Source organism: Canis aureus, chromosome 8, assembly GCF_053574225.1.
Source record: "Canis aureus isolate CA01 chromosome 8, VMU_Caureus_v.1.0, whole genome shotgun sequence".
NCBI lineage: Eukaryota > Metazoa > Chordata > Mammalia > Carnivora > Canidae > Canis > Canis aureus.
Window position 1 is genome coordinate 73,173,028 of NC_135618.1, and position 18,239 is coordinate 73,191,266.

At 47.6% G+C, this 18,239-nt stretch overlaps 1 long non-coding RNA gene across 1 annotated transcript in view; it reads right to left on the bottom strand.

Moving 5' to 3' along the window:
- Positions 1 to 10,665, bottom strand: part of LOC144319746 (uncharacterized) — a 59,663-nt gene extending 48,998 nt beyond the window's left edge. Inside the window, exon 1 of the long non-coding RNA XR_013385468.1 lies at positions 10,448 to 10,665. This is a non-coding gene — a long non-coding RNA (uncharacterized LOC144319746). The remainder of the gene's footprint in view (positions 1 to 10,447) is intronic.
- Between the last annotated feature and the right edge of the window lie 7,574 nt (positions 10,666 to 18,239).

The window sequence follows — 18,239 nt, forward strand, 5'->3', positions numbered from 1 at the left end:
CCAAGACAAAGGCAATGTCTCTACATATAGCAAGGCCTGGGAGCTTGGGTGCCCGGGTCCTGGTAGAGGCCCTACCTTCAGCCTATAAGGCCTTGGACAAATCAGTGAAACTTTATGAGCCTTACAAGCATATGGCCTGTAAAACGAGGATAATGCCTTTAATGATTGTCTTGCATGGCCATTATAAAGATCCAATAAGCAAAATTATAGTGTACATAAAAATGGTACCCACAGAAGCTGTCCTTAGAAAGTAGAGTGGCGTTCTATGCCTTAAGACAAAGGCATCAACATCGTCAAGGTGGATCGGGAAAGGATATCCTTGAGCTGGGGTTGAGAATGTGTACACATTTCCCACGGACGGATGACAGGACACTCACCGCAGAAACAGATCAGTCTGTGCAGAGCCAGGGAGGAAGATGTATCTGGGAAATAGTAAGTGACTTTCTTGAGTGTGAGTATGAGTGGCAAAGAGGAGAGGAGCAGATGAGAAGAGAGAGACAAAGTATGGTGGCCCTTCCCAAATCTTCCACGATAATGAAAAATCAGCATACCAATCCTAAAATGAAAACAAAAGTATCGCTAGAGCAGAAACTAAAGGGACTGGCTCAGTTGGTTACACGTCTAACTCTTGATTTTGGCTCAGATCGTGATCTCAGTGTCCTGAGATCGAGACCACATTGGGCTCTCAGCGGGGAGTCTGCTTGATTCTGTCTCTCCTTCTCCCTCTGCCCCCTCCTCGCTCATGCTTATTGTCTCTCTCCAAAAAAATAAATAATTAAAAATTTTAAAAAATAGGGCAGAAAGGAGGAAATATTTCATGGGAGCCCTCTGCAAGCTCCAGAGCACCAATTCAAACATTAGGTTGTTGCCTTGGCTACTGGCATGGGCAAGTAACAGCAAGCCAGGCATGGCCATCCTTAAAAGACAGCATGTAATTTTAAATAGTCACAGAAAATGTCAAAAAAAAAAAAAAAGAGAAATAAACAAAACTCCAAGCAACAACCACCACCACACACGCATACACATATACACACACACACACCCAACCAATGGAAGGAAAGTCCATCCAAATTGTCGCTGATTTATTACCGTGCATAATCAATAGTAGTAGGTCCACATCAATTTTATATCTAATTTAAAAATTTGAGGTCTCAATGTGCTCATTAAAGAATATAATGGATTTACATATTTTAATTATGTTTTATGGATTGTGAACATAATGTAATTAAGAGACTTTTCAGGAGGCATGATGAATGAACAGGGTGGCCCAACATATGGCAGGAGACACCACAGCGAGTGGCCGGGGCAGAGCGGCCCAGCCCCACGGCTGCCAGCCCACGCTGGAGTGTCAGGGCCATGGTCACGGTTGTGGCAGCCTTGTGACACCACCAGGCAGGGAGGCGCAGGCCCAGTGGCCACGCGAGAGGGGGTGGGAGTGCTGTATCTGCAGGAGAGGGCAGCCCGCCTGCTGCCCAGCCAGGCCTTGTCTTGTCCCGCTCTCCATCTTCCTCTCTGTTGCAGCCTTGGTGGAAAAGCAATCCTGTCAGCTTTTTCTATTTTAACTATGGTGAGAAAAATAGCACGTGTGCACACACACACGCACACACAACCATGTAACAGAAACACATGCACACTACAGAATTGGCCACATTAACCATTTTTTAAATTAATTAATTCATTTATTTTTAAAGATTTTATTTATTTATATAGGAGAGACACAGAGAGGCAGAGACACAGGCAGAGGGAGGAGAAGTAGGCTCCCTGAAGGGAGCCCAGTGCAGGACTCGATCCTAGGACCCCGGGATCATGACCTGAGCCAAAGGCAGACGCTCAACCGCTGAGCCACCCAAGCACCCCTGATCACCCCTATTTTTAAATATGAACTGGGACCTTGATATTCCCTCCTGCAACATGAGGAGAATAACGCCTGGACTTCAGGTTTACTGTGGGCATTAAAAGCAGCAAGCGTTTAAATTAGGATTTAGGAGTCAAAAACATACTGCACACAAGGGCAGGAAGCAGACACTCAGAAGAGGGTAGTTTCTTTTCTCCTTTCCTCCAGTGTGTCCTGAGATTGAAATCCGCAATTCCCAGCTCTAGAGGGTTGCTTTGCTAGATACCTGCATGACACAATGAATTGTTAACAGGCCTCCTGGGCTGATGCCCCTGGGAGCACTCCCATCACTTCTCAAGTGTCCTTGTACATCTCATCTTTCCTCCTCTCAGGGAATGATGTAATAATTGGCCTGCATATTGGCCTGCAGAGTCTCACGGCTTTTCCGTCCTCACAACTACTACTGGCCTCTAGGGGGAGCTCAAGACTTCATCATCCTTGGCTTGGGTCAGAGGCAGGGTATCATCCCAGACTTAGTCAACCAATAGATAAATAGATAAATAACTTTTGCTGAATGAAGGGACACAAGCAAAGAAGGATGGATGTCAGGGATAAGGTGAAGCTTGACTTTAGAAGGCTTTTTCTCATTTAAAGCTTTACATTTGGATGCCCTCTTCTTTGCTCCCTGTTGGGCTCTAGGGACCTCAAGATACCTTCCATTGAGTGGAAGCAAGTCTACTCTTCAACCCACCACCATCTCTCTTTAAGAAACTAGGTACCAACTCAGTTGCAAAGAAGAAAGGCAAAGCACAGCCTGATGTGGGTGCCTAGGCCAGCCACTCCAGGCCCTGTGCTGAACCCAACCTGGAAGCATTTCCTTCATTTGTCTTTGCTTCAGCTCATGCTTAGCATGTGAGGCTTTGAGAGCCAGAATTGGAGTTCTAGAAGCAGGAAAATATATTGGTCATTGAGCCTTGGGTCTTTGTTTTGAGCAAAAATATCCTGTGACATAGAAAGTGATCTAGTTTGGTGGCTTTGCTGGTGTTTGAGACTTCATTGTTGGTCAAGTGTTTCAATTACTGATTCTCAGTACTGATAAGTGTTCACTTCTGGAAGTGAACGGAAGAATGGTTCCATGGATGAAAGATTAACTCATTGTCAGGAGGGCAACCAAGGAAACTTTCTCAGAGGTGGTAAAGTCAGAACTGCGTTTTGCGCATGAGTGAAGGAGGAGTATGCCAAGTGCATTGTATGGGAAATACATCCCACCATGTGGGAGGAGCATGTGTAAGAGTAGAGAGTTGTGATAAGGACCAGGACATGATGTGTGGATGTCAGAGATGGCTGAGCCCTGGGTGGGGTCTAAGGAGATGAAGCGAGAATTAGATGGGTTTCACAAAATGGCAGGACTGGTATTCTTTCTTTCAACAAGTATTTTTTGAGCATCAACCATATATACTGCTCTGGGGACTAGGAGGCTGTGAATAGCAGACTTATTCCTTGCCCTCAGGGAGTGTAAATTCTACTACACAATCCAGGGGTGATTGCATTCATCCAAGGTTACTAAGGAATCATCAGGGAAAAGAGTAAGCAAAATGGCCCATATGATCAGAGCTGTGTTTCTGAAGCATTACTGATGTTGGCATGGACGGTGCACCAAGGATTGGAGACAACAGAGGTGGGAAGCCCTGCAGGAAGAGATTACTGAGGGTAGATTGGGAGGGATAAAAGCAAGGGAAAGATTTGGAAGTTATTTTAGAGGTCAGTTTCAGAAGCATATTTGGAAGAACTTGGTGCTATTTTATAATTCATTGAATGTTGGGCATGAGGGTTAACAAGGAAGAGTCAAGGAGACAGAAGTCCTAAGTTGTAAGGAACAGGAATATGATACAATACACTGGGTACAACATACCAAGGTATATGGTACCATACACCAGAGTAGGCAAGGGAGCTGGGAAATTGGCTTTCTGGGAGAAGGAGGGCTTTGGACTCCGTGGGTTTGCTGTGTGTGAGTATTTACAGAGATTTATCTGGTAGACAGCTGGTTGTTGCCAAATACTCAAGGACCTCTCCCAGGTGGGAGTTAGAGACTCAGATTTGGGAGTCATGACAGACTTGCTCCAGTAGTTGTGAGGGGGAGGAACAAGAAAAGGCACTGTGGGAAATGACACGGAGAGAGAAAGGAAAGGACAGAGAGTCTATGGTAGGGAAAAATGAGTGATTAAAGATCACATGTTCCCATGTGATCCCATGGGAAGATCCAAAGGTAGAAAGGACACTGGTGGCTGAGGACAGACACACCATTGTTCTGGAGGGGGTGAACACCATATTGGCACAGCCTGAGAAATAAGGAATTGGAGAGGAAAACAGGAACTTAAGAGAACCATATCTTCAGACCGTTGAGTGATGAGGGATGGAAGTTTGGGATAGTGACTTAAGTGACAGCAAGGGTTAGAGTAGGGATTTTTTTTTTTTTTTTTTAATGGATAGTAGCTTGCCTTCCTGTTGAAGCCTTTCTGGTGCTACCAGGTGAGAACGTAGCCCAAAACATTTGTTTCCTTGGGTATGTTTGCTCCAAGGCTGCCAACAATAGGTGGGGTAAGATTCTCAATGGGCATCTTCCCCTTCTGTCTGTCCCAAGTGTTATGTTATGTGGCAGGAATATCTGTGAGCACTGAAATAGCTGCAGTGCTGAGAACCTTCTGGAAAAAAATTAATTTTGCCGAGGGATGGCCTTTCTCCCTTGTGGAAATCACAGATGGAAACCCTGCTTTTTGACTTTTGTGGGCATCTAAGACTGCCACTTACTAGCTATGTGACAGTGGGCCAGCTACTTACTCCCTCTGCGTCTCAGTTTCCTTATTTATAAAACGGGGACAATATGTCATTACAGGAATGTTTTTGGAGACTTAAATTCTGCACCATTAATTTCCTGGAGCCTGGCAGAGTTAGGCTCTCAGTAAATGTTTGCCCTCTCTTCCCCACATCTTACCAGCATTTGATTGCCATGCATTTGATTACTTTGGCCTGAGCCAACTCCCTTAACAAATGTTTCCACCTTAGATTAAAATTAATTCAAAGACAGGGACCAGCAACACATCCTGTAAGGGACTAAGAAAATGGCATTAATTTTGTAAATTAATAAATATGCAAATGGAAGCTTTGTATGGAATAGGCTATATAAGCAGGAAGTAAATTGTGTTGTAAATTATGCATTGCCATATGGAGCAGATACCCTTGACTTAGCATGCAAGGCAGGGAAAGCTGGAGCAGACTCTGCCGTAATGGCTTCTGAGAATGAGTGGCATGCTCGTCCAACAGCAACCCCGGGTGCTGAGTCATGTGGCTGGTCCTGGAGTGGCAGTGGAAGCCCCATGGTGAGCAGGCTGTTACCCAGCCATTGATGGGAATAATCTAGGGAAGACCATCCTATGGCTGCCAAGAGAATGGGCAAGCATGAGCTCAGATGGGACAGTCTGTGCGCACTGAGCACCATGCCCAGGGTCTGGAGGGGGCTTGGTGGGGGTTGTTGACTGGATGGGGAGAGCTGTCCTGGGCTTTCAGAGCCTTGCCAGCCAGTACTACAATCCCAACTCCAAGGCAGGTGTGACTGGCCTGGGGAAATGTGCATTACTGCTGGATTGATCCATCAATCATTAGAAAACAAATAGTGTAAGAACAGGCCAGGTGTTCCACATTGTGCTAAATAGATGCTGGAGGGCAGTGGTTCCCCCTTATGACTATTCAGCAGAATCATCCAGGGAACTTTTTAAAAATAGATTCCTGGCTCCTACCTCTGGGATTCTGGTGCAGCAGGTCTGGGCTGAGAATGAGAGTCTGTTTCCAAACTCCCAGCTAATTCCTCTGATCAGCTAGATTTAGGGGTCATGGTGGCAGAAAAAGTTTCTCCTTGGTCCTGAGCTTTGAGGGTCTCAAAATATAATTGGGAAGGCTAAGGTTAGGCTCCCAGACCCAATCCTAGTGTGTGTTCTTATTGCCTACGAGCTTAGTGACGGGGCAGACAGTGAGTCCAAGGGAGAAATTTCTCATTGAGAGGCAGATCAGAGAAGGCTTTCGGGGAGGCACGAGCCGTGGCTGCATCTGAGAAGCAAGGAGAAGGTGGGGAAACATTTGAAGATGAAGCTAGCTGCCATGGGAGACAGGGTTTGAGCGTTATCCTCTGGTGTGGGGAAAAGCAGCTTCGAGCTGGCCCCTGACTGGTCTGGAATGCCAGGTGAAGATGAGCTTTGTGCCTTTCGGGGTTCTTCTTGGTGCCTTGCCTCTGGGTATGCTGAGCAGTGGTACCTATCCAAGTGTGGCTCAAGGCCTCAGCACCTGGGACCCCAGGTACAAAGTTGTGTCAGGGTGCTACAGCAACCATCCACATTGTTTAGACTCAGATAGTTCACATAACCAAGAATGTAGAAGAAACCCATGTCTCTTCCAGGATGATGAAAGACTGGGGAGACCTATGGTTCTAGCACAATGCTTTTCTCCCTCTCTCTTCAGCCTTCTTGAAATTATACCTTGATCACATTTCCACTTCCCCACCTCTTACAGCCTAACATTCTCCTGCTTTCTCCAGGATGAGAGTCAAAGGCTGGTCTGACAAGGACGAGGAAGATGTGAGACTGGCCAAGCCAATGTCCTTTTCAAAGAGCAGGGGACCCTTGGAACTCAATCACAGCCAGCCTGTCCCGCGAAATGGAAACTACCACCAGCTTTGCCCACTCAGCCTTGGCAGACTCTAGGCATTGCCCTGCGGCTGTGGTCCTCAGTGAGGCGCTGGTCAGCTCCTACGGCTGCTCTCTGGATCTACAGAATGTGGGGCTCCAGAGCAGGCCCGGAGGATCTGCATTCTTGACCACTGGTGCTTTTGATGTGGTATACCCCCTTACACCTCTGCAACATTCCCATACTGGGCTGGTCTGGCCCAGCTTACCACATCCTGTTTGTGACACTATGGGGAAAGTCTCAGCTATGTTGGCTCGGTGTGAGAGATCAGCGTGACATCACTGTAAAATGATTCCCATCATTGTGGGCTTTGCAGTTGTGGGCATGGGCCAACACCTCCTGTTTGCTTCACGTTCAAAGCAATGTGATCTTGAACATAAGCCCCTAAGACTCCGTTTCGTCGTCTGTGAAATGGGAATGGTAAGAAAACTGATCTTGCAGGGCGGCAATGCATTCAAAGGCCAGCAGGGGGGTTTGCAGAGGTAATTAGGTGTTAGCAAGTGCTGCCCTGAGCCAAATCTGCCTCCATAAGACTTGGCTGACCAGGTACTGGTTCTGTCCTCGAGCCTGCCTCTTCCTCTGGCAGATCTTCAGATCCTCTCTGGAGCCTGGGACCCTGCCCCTCCACATCTCCTCTCCAAGCGAAACATCCCCATGGACCCACAAGAGCTGGCTGTGTTTGCCATCCCCGGAGGTATCTCATTTTACAGCTGGGCAAACCCCAGCATGCCAAGTTCCCGTCCTTGCAAAGTCATGCAGTTACAGAAATGTCTGGGCAGCAGGTGGCAAAATGGTGTTGTTATCGGAACCACACAGATAATCATGCTTTGCTTCTAATCATCTTCCATCTAGTCTGTGTTTTGTCATTTACAAGGGGCTTGCACAACCCTTACCTCATTTGGTCCTCCATCGCCCCGTGCAGGGGGATTTAGATGGTAATAGTGATGCTGTGCTCTCAGGTAGCACGCTGCCCTTTCTGAAACATTTCTACATCTCTTATTGCACTGGTTCTCTGTCACACCCTCGAGAAATAAAAGAGCAGGAATTATCAGATGAAGAAATTACAAAACAGAGAAGGCAAGTGCTGGTCCAGATCCCACAGAGCCATTGACACATTCAGGTGTTGGACAGGCCTTGGACTGGGACTCAAAGTCCCTTCAACACTTGCGCTGGTCCTTGGCCTTTCTGCTCCTTTTCTGAACAGGTGAGCTTCTCCCCTGCCTCCTGGGGTGTTAGTATAAAAGTAGCAAATAATGTCTGAAAGTTGTGTTCTAGTCAATAAGAATTACATATACATCCAGAGCTTCTGCTGCTTCTTCTGAGCTGAGTCATTACATCCTTTGCTCAAGGGCAAGGTCTAGTTACCACCACCACACTTGTATGCACCTGCCAGCTAGCAGAAAGCCCTGGAACATGCACTTCCAGGGCTTTCAGGGCAGACAGGATGGTGACCATGGCCCAAGCTCAAGTCCAGGCTGAGCACTCCTCCACCAAGTGGGAGTCCAGAGACTTGGCCATCTGTGGGCTTTCTTCCTTTTGCCTTCTGTTCACTGGCAGACCCTAGGGTTGGAGCTGCGGCTTGAGCCTGCCAGTCTCCCCAGTGACTCCTGCTCAGGCCTTGGCTGGCCTGCAATTGCCCGAGGGAAAGAAGAGACACAAAATCCACCCAGCCTCACGGAGGGGATTGCTTAAGTTGGGGACATGGTCAGCCTTCTTGGATATGGTCTGTTGGCTCAGGAGATGAGACAGAGGGATGGGAAGCCAGGCTGCCCACAGAAGCTCTGCACAGGAGGATCAGCAGGGGGGCATCCTACCTCCACTCCCCGGTGGGAAGAAGGGGAGGTGGAAGCTTTTGAGACGGAATCACAGCATGGATGGGAGACCAAATGTGGTCAAGGGTTGGGCAGATTCGGAGTGTATCTGTGGGGATTGCTTCAAGGAAGTGAAGCAGGGAAGGAAAAGGAGCAGGAGGGCTCTGCCTCTGGCTCTTTGCTTTCTCTTCCCCATCCCTATTTCAGGCTTCCATCTTTTGGTTATTGTGGGTACCATTCTCTCCCTATTGTATTTTTCGTAAGCCACTGTCTTCACTAAAGTTTACCTCCTGAATTCTGTGTATGAGGTGATGGATCAAGAGGTGAATTCAGGAATCCTAAGGGACTCTAGGAAGGCAAGTTCAGGTTGAAGCCAAGGCAGGGGAGGAAATCATACCTCGTGGCCCCCAGGATCCAACGGGGAATAGGAACAGGCAGGGGGCAGGCATGAGGAAGGACCGGTATACCCGTGCCCCTGCCCCTGGTGCTTTCATGTTTTCATGAAGCTTGTAAGCCGAGATTGACTTTTCATTTTTCCCCTTACTCTCAACGAGGCTTCCCTACCCTTAATACATTGTTCTCTCCAAGATACATCCTTCAAGGGCTAGAGTCTTGAGTGAGCATGTAATGAGAGCTGGCAGACTGGCTTCCCAAGATCAAAAATGCTTTGGAAGATGTTCAATCTTGGGCAACATTGCAGGAAGGAAGCTATCTGGATTTAGCAGAGCTGGATTCAAGTCTTGGTCCTACTTCGTCTTAAAAATTAACATCCTTTATTTTTTACAGTAGTTTCAGGTTCACAGCAAAAGTGGGCAGAAGGGACAAAGATCACCCATGTACTCTGTGCATGAACAGCTTCCTCCACTGTGGGCATCCCCCACCAGCGTGGTGCACTTGTTGTGACTGGTGAACCTACATCAACACGGCATTATCACTCAAGTCCATAAAAGACTGAAGAATTCACTGTTGTTGTTGCACATTGTTCAGGTTTGGACAAATGGATAACGTCTTGTATCCATCACTGACGGAGCATAAACGGTAATTTCACTGCCCTAAAAATCCTCTACAGTCCACCTGTTCATCCCTAAGTCTTCTCCAACCTCTGGCAAGTACTGACCTTACTGTTGCCTCCATACTCTTTGCCTTTTCCAGAATGTCCTATGTTCGAATGGCCTTACGTTTTTATGATCAGGCCGAACCATGTGCAATTGGCATTTAATATAAGTCAATGCTGGCAATTTCGTGCGGCTTCATGTAGTAGTTGGGGGGATGCTGGATGTGTCACTGGGCATGTCCGGTGCCCTCCTGCCTGTGTCCGTGGGTCCCGCTGTGGAATCAAGCCCCTCTTGCCACCCCAGCACCCCTACTCAGTCCCCAGGTCCGGTGGTGTTTACCTCTGAAATCTCTGGAGCCGTGTTTGCTTTCTCCGTCTTCCTCATGTTGTCTCTGTCCAGACCCTCATCCTGTTCTGGATGAGCTCATGCAAACACCCCTGAGTGGCTTCCATGCCTCCTGCCACAAGCCGCGGTAACGTTTAAGACCTAGCTCCAGATCGAGGTAGATCCCCGACGGATTATTCTGTGCTTGACAACTTCATCGCCTTGCCGCCTTGCCCCTGCCCGTGACTCAAGGTGACTCAAGGCTTCTGGCCGCGTGGGGCCACCAGCAGAGTCTTTTGATCAGGACCGTCCTTACACCTCCTGCTCTGCCCCCTGGTGTCCGTCTGCAGATCTGGGCACTCAGACCTCACACCCTCCCCGCCTCCCCCATGCTCAGCGCCCTTAGGCACATTCTGCCGTCCCTGTCCTAAGGCCCTGCCATTTCTTCCCTTCAGCCTGAAAACAACCCTATTCATCACCCAGGACCCAGCTCATCCCTCCTTGCCCTCCGCGGCCGGGGCTCTCAGCATTTCTGCTGTCTGGGGGACTCCACCCTGTTCTTGGCCCTGAGCCAGGAGGGGGCTACTGCCTCGTTCCCCTCCGCGCTCCCCCCCAGGGCCAACACTCGGCAAACACCGGTGACGCCTCCACGAGCAAGGCCCCACGTGGACACGGGAGCGCGTGGGTACCTGAGCACGGAGGCAGGGGCCGCTTCCTCCTGAAGCAGAATTACAAAGCCTGGACATCTTCTCTTCTCAAAGCCCCACAGTCGCAGACAACAGTCTTGGGGTTGGATTTCAGGCGCGATTCTGAGAGTGTCACGTTAGATCAGGTCCGGTCAGCGAGCCGAACGCCGCAGGGCCCCACGCGCCATCGCTCCCAGCGGCGGAAGTGCGTGCCCGTGCGTGCCGGCGTGCGCGTGCGTGTGCGTGCCGTGCGAACCCGCGTGCGCGTGCGTGTGCGTGCCCGTGCCCGTGCGCGCGCATGCGCGTGTGGGGGGCGTGGCTGACGGGTAAGCAGAGCTCCCGCTGGGCGGGTCCGCGGAGGCCCGGCGCTGATACCGTGGTCGGTGTTGCGTCCGCGCCATTCGGTGCTGCCTCCGATCCACTGTGGCCCGCGGGCCCTCAGACCCAAAGCTGGCGGAGGAGTGAAAATGAGAAAGACATCAGAGGTCTGATTCGTCTGGTGACGGTGGAGTGGAGCGGAGATCTCGAATGTCTCCTAGGACATGTGGGGGCTGTCTCTAGCAACTACCCACCTCTGCGCCTCCGTCCTATGTGCCCGGTCGTCGGGGCGTTAAGGACTACGGGTCACCACACGGGCCAAAAGAGCCTCTCTCTGCTTTTGCTCGGAGGGGAGTGCGGGGGACACACGGGCCGGCCTAAGCGCATGCGTGGTCGGCGTCTCCCGCAGCAGCGGGACAGCGCCCCGTCCCGTGGGTTCACAGCGACCGTAGATTCCGCGGGGGCTGTGGCCCTCGTGCACCTGCACCTCGTGCACCTGCACCTTGTGCACCTCGTGCACCTCGTGCACCTCGTGCACCTCGTGCACAGTGAGCTGGTGGAGGCCCGGCTGGGATCTGGTCGGCAAGGCTCCCCAGGCACGTGGGCTGGGGGGCATCTGAGTTAGACGGGATCTAGACTCTGCCAGCGAGCGGGGCTGTGCCCAGCACGCCGGGCGCAGAGTCCTCAGCAGGCCGCGACCCTGCGACGGGATTCCAATTTGTCGTTAACTTGGTTTGGTCCTTTGTTTAGAAGTCGTGGTGTGGTACTGGCACAAAAACAGACACATAGATCAGTGGAACAGAATAGAGAATCCAGAAGTGGACCCTGAACTTTATGGGCAACTAATATTCGATAAAGGAGGAAAGACTATCCATTGGAAGAAAGACAGTCTCTTCAATAAATGGTGCTGGGAAAATTGGACATCCACATGCAGAAGAATGAACCTAGACCACTCTCTTGCACCAGACACAAAGATAAACTCAAAATGGATGAAAGATCTAAATGTGAGACAAGATTCCATCAAAATCCTAGAGGAGAACACAGGCAACACCCTTTTTGAACTCGGCCATAGTAACTTCTTGCAAGATACATCCACGAAGGCAAAAGAAAGAAGTCGTGGGGCCTTGGTATATTTTTGTTAAGCGGTTTGAGAATTCATTATCTTGGTCCAGGGCTGGTAATATTGCACCACTTTCTTCTCCCTCACAAAAACGGTTCTCGATAATGTTCAAAGCAGTCAGGGCAACCTGAGGATTCTCGTGAAGTTGCAAAGCCTCAATTTTATCAATGCCACCAACTTCTTCTATCAGAAGACACAGATTTTCCTTCTCTGAAAGCTTCTCTGCTGCCTGGAGGATAAAAGGGATAACATCAAGGATGATGACAGCAATTTTGGTGTCTTGGACGGATTCACCAGTGGCTCCTGGACTCCAGGGTGGACAAGGTGGATCAACTGGTCTATGGTGCCTCCAGTTGTGAAGTTAGCCACGGTCCAAACAGCCTCTTTCTGGACTTTAAATTCTCCATTTTTTAGCACAGCCACCAAGGGAGGCAGCATGCTGCAAGCGATCAGCCGCTGGACGTGTTGTCAGGCAGAGGGAGAAGCAGACTCCATGCAGGGATCCCGACGGGACTCGATCCCAGGACCCCGGATCACGCCCTGGACCGAAGGCAGATGCTCAACCACTGAGCCGCCCAGGTGCCCCAGATTATTACTTTTTAAAATTTTGTCTTCACGTGTTTGTAGGCTGTGTACACGCTTATTTTTGGAGTCTTCACCCTATAATAAGTAAAAACGTACCTATCTCCCACAGTAAAACACAACGCCCAGCACATCCTCACTCTTTCCTTCCCAACACGCAAATGAAAAGTTTTGTTTTAGAGAAATCCATTTCTGATGTTGGATTTCATGTACATTTTTGTTAGAGCAATCTAAGTTGTTTCAAGGCAACCTAGCTGAGGTAGGTTGAGTCTTGCAAGGCATGTATAGCTAACAGTGGAGAAGAAAAGCACAAAAGTGGATGTTAGGGACTGAATTGCGTCCCCATGACCTTTAGGTGTTGAAGCTCTAGCCCCCAGTATGACTATCTCTGGGGATGGGGCTTTTCAGGAGAAAATTTGAGTTAAATGAGATGGTGAGGGTGAAGCCCTAATCCAACAGGACTGTGTCCTTCTAAGAAGAGGAAGAGACACCGGTGTGCTTTCTCTTTATGCACAGGCAAAGGAAAGGCTGTGTGAGAAGATGGCCACCTGCTCGCCAGGAAGAGAGGCCTCAGGAGAAACCAAACCTGTTAGCACCTTGATCTTGGCCTTCCAGCCAAAAGACCCTACAATGTAGGTCCTCCTGTATGCAATGTTTTGTGACAATAGCCCTGGCAGCCTGATACAGTTGAGTATTTTATGATCTTCTCTTGCTCTCTGTTGCTGGAAAGTGCTCTATGAACATTTTCTTATCTGATCCTGGGAGAAGTTCATTGAAATGGCAAAACTTTTTAAAGGGACCAAATGGAGAGACCTATTTCCAAGGATGCTTAAGACTTGCTGACTCGGCCAAACCTAGCAGACATGTCAGCTTGGAAGCAGCCTCCTCTGCTGTGAGCTCTTGCCTCCCGGGGAGCAGCCACTTGGAGTTTTCTAGGCTGGAGGGTTCCCAGGTGTGCCTGATTTACCTGTGTGCCAATGTATCTGTGCGCCGATGTACCTGCGGAGTGTTACTTTGTGCTGGTGGACCGGCCACATATGTCTCTTCTGCTCTGATGGAGTGATTGCGGAGCTTCCCCAGCTACTTAATTCCTGCCTGTCATTGGTTTGACATTTGAAAGTGAAATCACAGACCTGGATGCTGGCCAGGCTTTGGAGCTTGCTCTCCCCATGTCTACCTTTCAGTTTATGTACCTGTTTGCTTACTCGTAAGCTGACGTGCACCCTGCTGCATTTCACAAATAATCCAGCAAATCCTTGAGATTTATTTTAAGGATTGATTAGAAAAGTCAATGTTGTACACGAAGGATTAAAACAAGAAATATTTGGAATCCGCTTATGTATCTGTTATCTCAAAGCCAAGTCTTGATTCCTCCAAAAATATACCGTCACAAGCAAAAAGACTATACACATTGTATAGTCTATATCATGGGAAGAACGCGGGGCTGGCCCTCAGAAGACCTAGATCCTGATCTGAATCTTGCTGCTCACCGATGGTGTCACCTCGAGTTAGAGAACCTTCTCAGGCCTTGGGTTGTGCTTGCTTGCTTGCTTGCTTTTTTTTTTTTTTTTTTTTTTAGTAACTTTTGGTGAAAACCATATAAAATGAATGTACCATCTTAACCATTTTAAAGTGTATAAGGTAGTAGTATCACCTAGATGTATATTGTTGTGCAACAAATCTCTAGACCTTCCATCTTGCAAAACTGAAGCTCTGTTCCTATTGAACACAAATCTCTACCCCCACTTCCCACCAGCCTCTGACAGACACTGTTCTACTTTTTTTTTTTTTTTTTTTTAAAGAGAGCTGGGTGGCAGGAGTAGAGAGATGGGGGAGATAGAGAATATCAAGCAGGCTCCACACCCAGTGCAGAGCCTAATGTGGGGCTCCATCTCTTGACTCTGGTATCATGACCTGAGCTGAAACCAAGAGTTGGATGCTTAACTGACTGAGCCCCCCAGGCACCCCTCTACTTCTTCTGTTTCTAAGATTTTGACTGTTTGATGTTTTTTGAGTTTTGTTTCTGTTCGTTTTCACACTCTTAACAATACCCATCCACAAAAAAGAAAACCTCATTTTAACCTTTTCAGCTTCCAATCTATGAGGCTATGTTGTGTCAAGCCCTGAGAAACTGCTTTGGAAACTGGATAGCGCTTGGAATGCCAGGTATTATAGCAAATCAATAATCTTGATGTAAATCTGGCATTTGGCTTAATAAGTCTAACCATCTGGTTATTTTCAAATGTCCAGAATTTTGATGGTGTGCATACCGTAACAATTATGAAGAGAGCTACAAAAACTCATTGTAAAGCTATATTGTTCAGAAACCTTTTGGGTTTAAATACAGATGAGTTAATGCTGAGTGGGTAGTTATTACCTGGGTTAGTTCCTTGTCTCAGAGTATCCACGTTCTACCCTCAGGACGGTGTGGTTGAATCCTGCCATCCCTTCCCACATCCAACTGGTTCCCAAGGACAAATGAGGATGTGCCTGTGTGGATACAGGGAGAAAATGGGACAACTTTGAGAAATGGGACAACTTCCAGGTCTTTTTATAGTTCATTCTTTAAAATTCTGTTTTTTGTGTTTTGTAAAATACACAGTATATTGATACTTGGGTCCATGTAAGTAATTTATAAACAAATAAATACACATGCATTGAAGTGTTCTTTTTGTTTGCTTGGTTAGTTTGCTTTAAATTAAGGGCACGCAGGTATAAAATGTATCAATCAGTAACTTACCTCTAATGTCAATCATTCAGGATTCTCTAGAAACAATAGAAGAGATACTCATTTATATATTTATAATTATTATATATTTATATAATTATATAAATAGTATATACATACATACACATATATAGGAAGAGATTTACTTTTTATTTTAAGAAATTGGCTTATGCAATTGTGAGGGCTGCCAAGTTTGAAATCTGTAGGGCAGGTTGAAAATTCAGGCAGGATTTCTTTCTTTTTTTTCAGAGATAGAGGGGGAGAGTGCCCAAGTGAGGGGGGAGGGGCAGAAAGAGAGGGAGAGAGAAAGAATCGTAAGCAGGCTCCCCACTTAGTGTGGAGCTCCACGTGGGGCTCCATCTCTCTGCCCTGAGCCCAAGTCAAGAATTGGACACTAACCAACTGAACTACCCAGACACTCCAACAGGCAGGATTTCTATGTTAACAGTCCTGAAGCAGAATTTCTTCTCCAGGAAACCTCAGTTTTGCCCTAAGGGCCCACCCACGATATCCAAGGTAATCCCCCTTACTTTAAGTCACCTTAATGTAGATGCTAACCACGTGGACATGCTACCCTTACAGCAAAACCTAGGTTAGTGTCTGATTATAGAACTGGATACTGCAGCCTAGCCCAGCTGACCCATCACACTATCCTAATGCCAGGTTTCTTTTGATCTGGCACCAGTCTGTCCCTGCTCTAAATCCCCTCTGTGCCATTTCCAGATTCAGTTTACTACAGCACATCTCTCCTCTGCTTGATGTCAGTTATTGCTAGATGAAGGCCACATCCTTGGACTGGCAGCATTTGCTGTTCTGTAGACTATTGCACGGCCAACCCCTGCCTCCACTCCTAGCTTTTTGTTATGATGAACCATCTCATTCATATAATTCCTGCTCCCTAATACCTTTCACCCCATCCGCCATCACACCTGGGTTTTGCTGACAATGAGCCCTCTTGCGCATGACTAGGGGCATATCTCCCCCTTCCAGGTCAGCCTATCAAGATCCTGCTCCTTGGTCAACATGTCCAGTGTCCAACTCATTACCTTACTTCAAAATGTGTGTCTTTTATGCTATTTCTGGGGCCCAGTTAATGTATTCCTTCCCCGTGCATGGGCTAGGAATTTCAAATAAAAATTTAATAGATGGCAGACTGAGGGAAGATATTTCCAAAGCCAAAACAGTCAAGGGAATAATTTCTAGAATATACAAAGAAATCCATCAAACCAACACACAAAGATAAGGAAAGCCAATAGGAAAATGGTCCAAAGATATCCCAAGGCAATTCACAGAAGAGGAAGCCCTTGTAGGCATCAAGTCTATGAACAAATGCTCATCAAGCTCACCACTAATCAAATAAGCAAAAATTAGAACAACACTGCAATACCACTTTATAACCATCCAGATGGCAAAAGTCAGAAAGGTAGGTCATACCTAATGTTAGGTAGCTTATGAGTAATTTTGTGTCTTTCCTTGTCTCCACCCATCCCTCTGTGGGTTTGGGATTCATGAGACAACTTCACTGAGGCTTGTCTCTGAGCTGATACCTGCAAATCTAATGCATTTTTAGACATTGTTACTTTAAAATTCCATTGGTTTATTAAACACAGCATGTTCAAAGCAGGACTTGAGCTGTGCTTCTCCAAACGTGATTCTTCTCCTCTGTTTGCAAAGGGCCACCTGTCACCCGCACATTTGCCTAAATCATTCCAATTCCTAATTCCTTCCTCCCCATTGTCCCTCATCTGTCACAAACTCCTTTATGTGAAGTTCACCACTTCAGTATATTTGACATCTGTCTCCCACGTCCCATCCTTTCCAAATGCTACCCTAGCTCATCGTCATCTCTCCCCTGGATTACTAAAATTGTTTCTGGTTTATTTCCCCTGCCTACAATCTTGCTAACTGATGTCATAATGAGTGCTTTCTAGTTGACAACCACTTGGACATAGGACTGAGTAAGATGGACTCTCTGACCTCAAGGAATTCGAGGGAGGGAAGGACAGGAAGGACAGATACGCAAATCATTGCAATCCCCTTCCCGCCTCTGAGAAGCTTGTGGTGACAGAGAGGGTGACCTGTATTTACTATGGGAGCAAAGAGGAAGTGGACCCAGTGCTAGGGACAGCCCATCCTTTATAAGCCAGGCATCTGATCTTCCTAAAATGCAAGTCTGATTGTACGCCTCTGGCGTTAACACTCTCTCAGAAAGACAATTATCATATGGTTTCACTCATATGTGGAATACAAGAAACAGCACAGAGGATAAGAGGGGAAGGCAGGGAAAACTGAATAGAAAGTAATTAGAGAGGGAGACAAACAATGAAAGACTTAACTCTAGGAAACAAACTGAGGGTTGCTGGAGGACAGGTGTGGGGGGAGGGTAACTGGGTGATGGGCATTAAAGAGAGCACAGGATGTGGCGAGCACTGGGTGTTTTGCTGTTAAGATTTTATTTATTTATTCATGAGAGAGAGACACACACACACAGGCAGAGGCAGAGACACAAGTAGAGGGAGAAGCAGGCTCCCTGCAGGGACCCCGATGCCGGACTCCATCCTGGGGCTCCAGGATCATGCCCTGGGCCAAAGGCAGACGCCCAACCGCTGAGCCATCCAGGCGTCCCAGCACTGGGTGTTGTATGCAACTGATGAATTATTGAACTCTACATCTGAAACTAAGGATGTACTATAGGTTGGCTAATTGAATTCAAATTAACAAAAGAAAACAAAACAAAACACTCTCCCAAGGCTTTCTGCTGCTTCTAGGATGAAATCCTCAACGTGGTGTAAACCCATGCATGGGCAATTTTGCCTACTTTCCAGCTCCTTTATGAACTCTCTCTGGCTGTGACAAACTATTCACATCACACACACAAACCATCCTTTCTTTTGCTACTTGGTGGGCCAACCTGTAGCACCCACCATAATTTGAGTAGTAATTTGGGTTGGTGAAAATTAGCTACGGTTCTGAAGAAGTTGCATATCAAATATCCATAGTCTCCCCCATCACTCCCGTGCTTAAAGATGAACAGCAATCATCCAACG